This window comes from Chiloscyllium plagiosum, chromosome 30, assembly GCF_004010195.1.
Source record: "Chiloscyllium plagiosum isolate BGI_BamShark_2017 chromosome 30, ASM401019v2, whole genome shotgun sequence".
Lineage (NCBI taxonomy): Eukaryota > Metazoa > Chordata > Chondrichthyes > Orectolobiformes > Hemiscylliidae > Chiloscyllium > Chiloscyllium plagiosum.
Window position 1 is genome coordinate 20865402 of NC_057739.1, and position 10119 is coordinate 20875520.

The 10119-nt window shown below is 38.5% G+C and overlaps 1 long non-coding RNA gene across 1 annotated transcript; it reads right to left on the minus strand.

Annotated features, from left to right (window-relative positions):
- Positions 1–3009: 3009 nt before the first annotated feature.
- LOC122564791 lies at positions 3010–9541 on the minus strand. Its single transcript, XR_006316000.1, has 4 exons — positions 9440–9541; positions 8951–9054; positions 7056–7157; positions 3010–4377 (listed from the first exon to the last, which is right to left on the minus strand). It is a non-coding gene; the product is annotated as an uncharacterized LOC122564791 (long non-coding RNA).
- Positions 9542–10119: the final 578 nt, after the last annotated feature.

Consider the following 10119-nt stretch of genomic DNA (forward strand, 5'->3'; position numbering starts at 1 on the left):
CAGGGTCTTTTCCCTGGGGGAGTCCAGAACTAGAGGGCATAAATTTAGGGTGAGAGGGGAAAGATATAAAAGAGACCTAAGGGGCAACGTTTCCACGCAGAGGGTGGTACGTGTATGGAATAAGCTGCCAGAGGAAGAGGTGGAGCCTGGTACAATTGAGACATTTGGATGGGTATATGAATAGGAAGGGTTTGGAGGGATATGGGCCGGGTGCTGGCAGGTGGGACTAGATTGGGTTGGGATATCTGGTCGGCATGGACAGGTTGGACCGAAGGGTCTGTTTCCATGTTGTACATCTCTATGTCTCTATGACTCTATGGCATCAGGGCGGTGGTGAGAAATGACATAGGTTCTATGGGATTTTGATCAGATGGTCCAGTAGACTGAGAAGTGGCAGATGGAGTTTAATTTAGATAAATGTGAGGTGCTGCATTTTGGAAAAGCAAATCAGAGCAGGACTTAGACACTTAGTGGTAAGGTCCCGGAAAATGTTGCTGAACAAAGAGACCTTGAAGTGCAGGTTCATAACTCCTTGAAAGTGGAGCTGCAGGTAGATAGGATAGTGAAGAAGGTGTTTGGTATGCTTTCCTTTATTGGTCAGATTATTGAGTACAGGAATTGGGAGGTCATGTTGCGGCTGTACAGGACATTGGTTAGGCCACTGTTGGAATATTGCATGCAATTCTGGTCTCCTCCTTATCGGAAGGATATTGTGAAACTTGAAAGGTTTCAGAAAAGATTTACAAGGATATTGCCAGGGTTGGAGGATTTGAGCTACAGGAAGAGGTTGAATAGGCTGGGGCTGTTTTCCCTGGAGCGTCGGAGGCTGTGGCGTGATCTTATAGAGGTTTATAAAATCATGAGGGGCATGAATAGGATAAATAGGCAAGGTCTTTTCCCTGTGCATGGAGGGTCCAGAACTAGAGGGCATAGGTTTAGGGTGAGAGGGGAAAGATATAAAAGGAACCTAAGGGTCAACTTTTTCATGCAGAAGGTGGTGTGTGAATGGAATGAGCTGCCAGAGGAAGTGGTGGAGACTGGTACAATTACAACATTTAAAAGGCATCTGAATGGATATATGAATAGGAAGGGTTTAGAGTGACATCGGCCAAGTGCTGGTAAATGGGACGAGATTAGGTTGGGATATCTGGTCAGCATGGATGAGCTGTACACTTCTATGATTATATGACTGTATGGAGAATAAGGTTGAATCATTTTAGGTGGAAGTTAGAAATTCCAGGAAGAAAACATCATTGATCAACGTAGTCTACAGGCGACCAAATAATAGCATCACATTGGGGCAGCAATAAACAGATAACTAATGCCTGTAAAAATGGTACGGCAATTATCATGGGGGATTTTAATCTACATGTCGATTGGTTGAACCAGGTTGTCATGTTAGCCTTGAGGAAGAGTTCATTGAATGTATCTGCGATAGTTTTCTTGAACAATATGTAATGGAACCAACAAGGGAGCAAGATATCCTCGATCTGGCCTTGTGTGATGGGACAGAAGTAAGGAAGGAGCGATCACAGTATGGTTGAATTTAGAATACAGATGGAAGGTGGAAAGATAAAATCTAATACCAGGGTCCTGCGCTTAAACAAAGGTCACTCCAATAGGATGAAGGAGGAGTTAGCTAAAGTAGACTGGATGCAAAGACTTTATGATGGGACATTTGACAAGCAGTGGAGAACTTTCAAAGTAATTTTTCAAAGTACTCAGTGAAAGTATACACCAGTGAAAAGGAAGGATTATAGGAAAAGGGGTAGTCTTCCATTGATATCTAAGGAAATAAGGGAGGCTTCTAAATTTACAGAGAAAGCATACAAAGTGGTCAAGTACAGCAGGAAACTAGAAGATTGGGAAAGCTCTAAACATCAACAGAAAGCCACAAAAAAATCTATAAAGAAAAGTAAGATGGATTATGAGAATAAACTAGCTCAGGATATAAACACATAGCCAAAAGTTTCGACAAATATATAAAACAAAAAAGAGTAGCTAAAGTAAACATTGTCCTTTAGAGGATGGGAAGGGGGATTTAGCAATGGGAATATGAGGAAATGGCCAAGGCACTGAACAGGTATTTTGTGTCAGTCTTCACAGTGGAGGACATGAGTAGCATGCCAGTAATTGACAAAGAAATGAAGGTAGGTGAGGGCCTCGATGTAGTGTTGGGCAAGCTAATTGAGCTAACAGCAGACAAGTCTCTTAGCCCTGATGGAATGCATTCCAGGGTATTAAAAGAGATGGCGGGAGAAATAGCAAATACACTTGTAGTAATTTTCCAAAGTTCACTGGACTCTGGGGCAGTTCCAGCAGATTGGAAAACAGCAAATGTGACACCATTATTTTGAAAATGAGTTACACAAAAAATGAGGAATTATAGACTGGTAAACTTAACTTCTAAGTGAGGAAGATGCTTGAGTCTATTATCAAGGAAGAAATAGCAAGGCATCTAGTTAGAAATTGTTCCTTTTGGGCGGATGCAGCATGGGTTCATGAAGGGCAGGTCATGCTTAATTAATCTACTAGAATTCTATGAAAACATTATATTCATTGGAATTTAGAAGAATGAGGGGTGATCTTGTAGAAACATAAAATTATGAAGGGAATGGATAAGGTAGAGGTAGAGAGGATGTTTCAACTGGCAGGTGAAACCAGGACGGGAGGGCATTACCTCAAGATTAGGGGGAGCAGATTTAGGACTGAATTGAGAAGGAACTTCTTGACCCAAAGAGTAAGTAGTTGAGGCTTCTTCAGTAAATGTTTTTAAAGCTAAGATCAATACATTTTTGAACAGTAAAGAAAGTACGAGCTATGCACAGGTAAATGGAGCTGAGTCTATGGAAAGATCAGCCATGATCTTATTGAATGGTGGAGCAGGCTTGAGGGATCAGATGGGCCTACTCCTGCTCCTAGTTGTTATGTTCATTATTTCCACATTTAATGAGCATTTAGAACAGGAACTTCATTGGCAGAATATTATACTTACAAAATCAATTCAAATTCAAGGGTTTGAAACACATTTTATTTTCATTTGTATGGTTTTTGGTTATTACATTTGTTACACATTGAGCTGGCAAATATTTAAGATGGAAAGCAACAAAACATATTAGAATTACAATGGTTAGCAGCAAAAGAGTGGATTCAATATTTGACAGAATTTGTCAAGCAAACATTCAGTCTTGTACAATATTCAGCATTGTAAGCATAACAGATTTAATTCCACCAGAATCTGTTAGTGTTCATAACTTTGGGAATAGGATTACAAGAATGTCAAATTAACACAACTCTATAGGGCATCATGGAACCCTCTTCATAAACTTATTTCATTATGATATGAATATTTTAATTTGCTAAAGGAGTGTGCTTATCTTGCTGAATATCTGCCGTAATCATCTACAAAAAGCCAAAGTCAACTTGGATGGATCAGATCAAGAAAATTCATTTTCAATGATTTTCATTTGTTGTTTATAACTTTCTAAATGTAGTAATTTACTTTGGCCATTGGGCATAGAGAAGGATTTGAAGTCTGTATTTTGAAATGTTTCTGCTTTTTGAGGTAGTAGTGATAGCTGATATTTATATTAGTTTGGGGAAAGTATCAAATCAAATACAGATTGCTGTTCAGGGTAGGTGACCAGAATGTATTCGTGGTTTTAAACATGAACCTTGATTTTAACGGTTAGACTTTAACCAGGAAAGCTATAATAGGACAAGAAAACAAGTCAGGTTAGTGACAGAAATATTTGCTTGAAGTGTTTCTACAACTAACTACTAAGGAACCCATTAAACCTCTACTGTATTTTATAGAGGAGATTTTGGTAGGTGTGGTTTTTAAAACGTCAATTTTCTGATTTCAAATGTCAGCATTACTTCAACCAAAGAAAATCAGAAGGGAAAGTGGAGATTGAATAAAGCAAGTATGATCTATGAGTAGCAGGGCTTGTGAATTAATTTTAAACTGAGTTGAAATGGTGCTACTGTTACCAGCAATGAGATTGAAAATAAACCAAATCTTTAATTAAGGGCATTATGCTTTCACACTAAGCTGGTAACAGAAAATTAGCATCAATGTAGACATTTCTAAATTCTGCTGTTTTAGAGGTACAAGTAAAATATCTTCAGACAAGTTCATTTCTACAATGAGAGGTTGTGAACAAGCCTTCATCAATCACTGTACAAGAACAACAGTTTCTCTTTCAGTTTGTTGTTGGAAAATTAGCCACATTTCCAAAATACACTGAAGTGGCTGAGGCCCCTTTACAGGAGCCATTCTTTACCCTCAGGGGCCACATTGCTGATTGAAAGGCCGAGAACGTGGCATTTCTTTGTGGATTGGCATTTGCATTTTTCCATGATCTACATTCGGATCTAAACAGAAATGAAAGCAAAAAATAAGGTGAAGCAGTTCATGGTGCAATTAAATAGCACACCACCAATCATTCACTACTGAATACTTTAACACATGTTAGAACTTCTACTCTCTCTTGTTAGGAGTAGTTCTGAAAACCTTCAAAGTTTATGTAGGGAGGTGTGAGAGGTATACTGTGCCTGAAGAAACTGAAAGGGAAAGCTGGTCATTTTAATCTCTAATCCTGGCTAGGAACACAAGAGTAGGAGGCTTTTATGTTATTCAGTCCAGCAGCCATCTTCCCCATTCTAAAATATGGGTGATCATCCATCAACACACCATAGTCCTAGACGACCTCCATATCCCTTGATGTTGTTAGTAACTAGAAACCTATCAGTTTCTTTCTTGAATTTACATAATCCCTCACCTTTCACAGCACTCTGAGGTAGAGAGTTCCAAAGATTCACCACTCTTGAGTGAAGAGATTCTTCCTCATCTCAATCCTAAATGGCTTGCCTTTTATTCTGAGGCTGGGTCCCCTGGTTCTAGACCCCATAATCAGGTGAAGAAAAACACAGACCACTCATTTCCGGAACCTGCCCTATGATAAATACTAGTAACAAGGAACTGTGACAATACTATGGGTTTAAGAGATATATTTTGTCCTTTTTTTTAATGAAGAAAGTTGAGACAAAGGTGTTAAGCAGTCTGCTGAAATCCAGTAGAGTAAACAGCTTGTGGCCATAGGGCTTTTTAAAAAAAAGTTGGAACAATAAAAGCAGCCTGAATGGGTGGGTTCAAGCTCCCAAAGAATCAGGATTTTTAGTTTTAGCTTTCTGGATCTTGAAGCTGGTTGTGGAAGCTCTTATTCCTCTCTCTCTGACAGCTAAAAGCTGGGGTTCTCTTCCTGCTGCTAGAACTGCATTTGAGACAATCTATTTTACTGAATTTGCCTTGATTAAGGGTGCATTTGTGGGATGTTATTATATTGGAACAGTCAATTAGTTGTAGTTAATATAGCTATTATTTTGATAAACATTTCAGGAATTACAGTTAAGCTAATTATCTTTTGTCAGTGTTTTAACGGTAGTGTAAAATTAAAGTATGTTCTGCTTAAAGTCAATTAGCTTGACCAATTGAATTACATCTGTAATGCAGTGCCTTACACTTTTGTTTAAAATAAGAAAAAAGTTAGGATCTAGGCTACCTTAATATATTTTGAGGAGGTTTGGTCTGGTCCATATCAGAGTCATGTATGTGATTATAAGTTTCAGTCAAATTACAAAGGGGTTTGCACTTTAGTTTATTAAAGCAACAAAACCAACGAATTTAACAAAACAAAAAACTGCCAATACTGGACATCTGACAGAAAAACCAAAATTGCTGGAGAAACCCAGCAGGTCAGGAAGCATCTATGAGAATAAAGCAAAGTTAACGTTTTGGGTCCAGATTACTGTTCAGACCAGGTGACCAGAATGTGTTCGTGGTTTTAAACATGAACCTTGACTTTAATGGTTAGACTTTAACCAGGAAAGCTGTAATAGAACAAGAAAAGTCAGGTTAGTGACAGAATGTTTGCTTGAAGTGTTTCTACAACTAACCCCTAAGGAACCCATTAAACCTCTACTATACTTTATAGAGGAGATTTTGGTAGGTATGTTTTTTAAAACATCTAGGAGAAAGTGAGGGCTGCAGATGCTGGAGATCAGAGCTGAAAAACGTGTTGCTGGAAAAGCGCAGCAGGTCAGGCAGCATCCAAGGAGCAGGAGAATCGACGTTTCGGGCATAAGCCCTTCTTCAGAAGAAGGGCTTATGCCCGAAACGTCGATTCTCCTGCTCCTTGGATGCTGCCTGACCTGCTGCGCTTTTCCAGCAACACATTTTTCAGCTCTGGTTTTTAAAACATGTCAACTTTCTGACTTCGAATACCAGCATTACTTCAACCAAAGAAAACCAGAAGGGAAAGTGAAGATTGAATAAAGCAACTATGACCGATGAATAGCAGGGAATAGGCTTGTGAATTAATTTTAAACTTAGTTGAAATGGTGCCACTGTTACCAGCATCTGAGGAAGGGTCACTTGTCCCGAAATGTTAAATCTGCTTTATCTCCACAGATGCTGTCAGTTTCTCCAGCAATTTCTGCCAATTAGTTTAATGTTTGAGTCCCTGTTTGTTGTGTGCATTTTGTTGTTCTGTGGTCCAGGAATCATTGTGAGGAGAGAGGGAATGGAATCTCTTAAAGCATTGACAAGGCTCCAGTATTGCTCTTGTAATCGAGCTGAAATCTGACATTCTGCAAATATGCCCTGTCATTTTAATGTTCTCTATCTGAATACCTGGAGGCAAAATTTTCCTGTTGTCTTTCCAGTGAATCACCTGCCTACTATTTTGCTTAGATCAAAATAGTCATGTTACCAGGCAAGGTTTAAGGGAGTTCAACTTATCAAACAGGTATTTCCTGTTAATGGAATACCGAACTCTGCAAAGTCATGCTGACACTAACACAATGCAAGCACTTAAATTGTCATCTGATTTATTACCTAAAATTCCTATGGTAGAGATAAACAGATCTCAGTAATTTACAATAAATTTTCAAAGGCACAACTTGAAGAGACTGCTTTACACCAGAAAAAAAAATGTTTTTTCATCATGCATTACGGTATTAAAAGCAACAAGAAATCTTAACGATGCACGTACACTTTGCCTGACTGACTGCAGCCGGAGTTGATACAGATACCGTTCGATCTTCCTCCTTCCTGCCACAAAGGGCAGAGATCTTCCGTGCCACATATCGGCAGGCTTGGGGAAAAAAGAAATTTACAAATAAAACTCGTTGAATCGCCAGCTATTACTTTTGTTACATATTCCGGTCAGTTATGCTGTTTGGAACAATACATCGGTTCCTGTTATAGGGTATTAGAATAAGTAACGAAACATTCAGGGATAAAGCCGCTTTTGACAGGCTCAGGTAAAGTATGCACACTGAAGCAAGTGTACAGATTATTTCTTGCTCACGGAAAGTAATGCAAATGATGAGAAAAGTGCAACGAAGCAAAAAAAAAAGCACCAGGGGTCATTGAATACCAGCACAGAATTAACCCATCAAGTCTGGGTGCAAAGGATAGAAATTAATTTGTGCTCCAACTGAAATGAAAATGCAATATTGTTTGTGGAAATTATATTAGACACCTCCTGTTTGAACTTTTCCTCTGCCTTTTTGGTCCGCTGGTACATGTATTACCCATCATAGAAACATGAAAAATAAAAATAGGTGTAGGCTATTCAACCCTTCAAGCCTGTTCTGCTATTCAATATTATCATGGCTGATTATCCAACTCAGTATCCTGTTCCCACTTTCTTCCCAAATCATTTGATCCCTTTAACCGTAAGAGCTTATCTCTCTCTTTCTCTCTCTCTCTTGAAATCATTCAATATTTTAACTTCAACTGTTTTCTGGGGCATAGAGTTCCATGGGCTCACCACTCTCTCTGGGTGAAGAAATTCCTCCTAAATGGCTACCCTGTATCTTTAAACTGTGACTGCTGGTTCCAGACTTGCCCATCTTTGAGAGCAACCTTCCTGTGTTTGTTATAGCTAGTCCTGTTAGAATTTTATAGATTTCTGAGATTGCACCACCAGCACTATCTCCCACCCCCGCCCTCCATTCTTCTCAATACAAGTGAATGTGATCCTAACCAATCTAGTCTCTCTTCATATAGCAGTCCTGCCATCCCAAGAATCCACCTGGCAAAGCTTCGTTGAACTTCCCTCTGATAAGGAGACCAAAACTGCCACAATACTCCAGGTGTGGTCTCACCAAGACCTTACACAAAACAGAAAGGTATCTCCGTTCCATATTCCAATTCTGTCATTATAGTGACCGATATACCTCTTGTCTTCTTTACCACCTGCTACATCTGCATGTTTTATTTCAGCGACTGGTGCACTGGGACACCCAGGTCTTGTTGTATCTTCCCTTTTCTCAATTCCAATCAGCAAAGGAAAGGACGGTAATCTACTGCAGTTAGCTGTGCAAGCTATAAAGGCTGAATAAGTCTCCAATTTTCCTTTACAAAGATTCAAAAGAATCTTAACCCACATTTTAACATTATATACTGAAATTAAACAGAACCCAAGACTTGGAAACAATGATACAACCTAATATTTTATGAATGGCTTGTTCTGGTTTATATAAATCATCTTAACACTATAATAAATTCAAAACACTTCAAATGCTGAAAATCTGAAATAAAAATATAAATTCCTGGACAAACTCAGCAAGTCTGTCAGCATCGGTAGAGAGAAAAACATTAACTCTTTCTTTCTCCACGGATGCTGCCAGACCTGTTCAGTTTGTCCTGTTTATATTTCTTAACATAGTGTTTGGAAATTTGCTTACAATGTTGATCGAAATGCATGTTGTAATAAAAAAAGTCATAACACAGATCATTTGCTTTTAATGCAGACTTTCCTTGTATGACTCATCATTTATTTGGAGCAATATGCAGTAATTACACTCAGTGAATAAGAAGCACTTATTTTCAGCCTGCCTCAGATTAAATGAAGTAAAAAGTGAGATGGGAGCACCTTACCATTAGTAATAACTCATACCATCTTGTATCTTCTTTTTCCACTCACAACTGATGGGTCTAATTTCTGTTAGAAATTGCCCACAGAACCCAGGTATGAATTTGACCTGCAGGGTACAAACCAGTAGGCATTGTGTTGTGAATCAACTTTAAAACTGACAATTAGTCCTACAACTTATATTGCAGTAAACTTCCTGCAAACAGTATAGAATAAATGTTAAGAGTCTATTACACAAAGGAGAGAATTTAATAACATCATCTAGCACCAGAAACATTATGCTGTTAATTGTGTATATACTAGTGTCTACAATATTAATAATTTTATCTAGAAGAGTGGAATTTAACCTGATAAATATCTGCTAAACTTGGATCACACAATATGTAATAACATTTTGGAATAGGTTGATTAGAAAATACCTATAATTTGTACAGAACTCAACACAGACTCAATGTTAAACTGTAACCATTATCTGCAATACAGCTGAAACTTACCCTTGTGTGCAGTTGCCAAGAATCAGCTGCTGAACTTTACCTTGAAGGTTTTTATAGGTAGATAGTAACTCCACCTTATGTTACCACAACAACTATGTAACACGTGAACAAAACAGAACTAGCCAGTTGAAGCACGATGGAATATCAGTTCATGTAATTATTCAGATTTTCTAGACTTCAGCCAGTCAGGCTTTTCCAATCCCTGTTTATAAGACTCTGTTGATCAGTTTTTTATTGAAACGCTGCTGGAGCAGCTTCAAATGCTCCTTGACTGTTTTTCTCTGGACTGGACATTGGAACTGTGTGCAATTTAGATAATAAGTGAAAATACTGTTTTACAGGAACTACTGTTTGTTAAAGAGGACTGCAAATGAAAAATATGATATGGACATAAAGCAGAGTTAGAAGTAGCATTGGGAGGTGCGTGTGTGATGGAATATTCTGAATCACGTCTGCAAACAGGTCTGGGGATCATGATGCTACCTGCTACTTTAAGTAATAGTAACCCTCAGCCTAGTGTTTACAGCCAACTGCAGATCCACACTTGTGTGTAACTTACTACACTATTGAAAGCCAGCCTGTATCTCTTGCTGGATGGAGAACTATCCATTACCCAAAGGGATTCTCACTTACTTAAACGGCCAAATCTCTAAAGGAATATCTTATGTTCGGTATTTCTT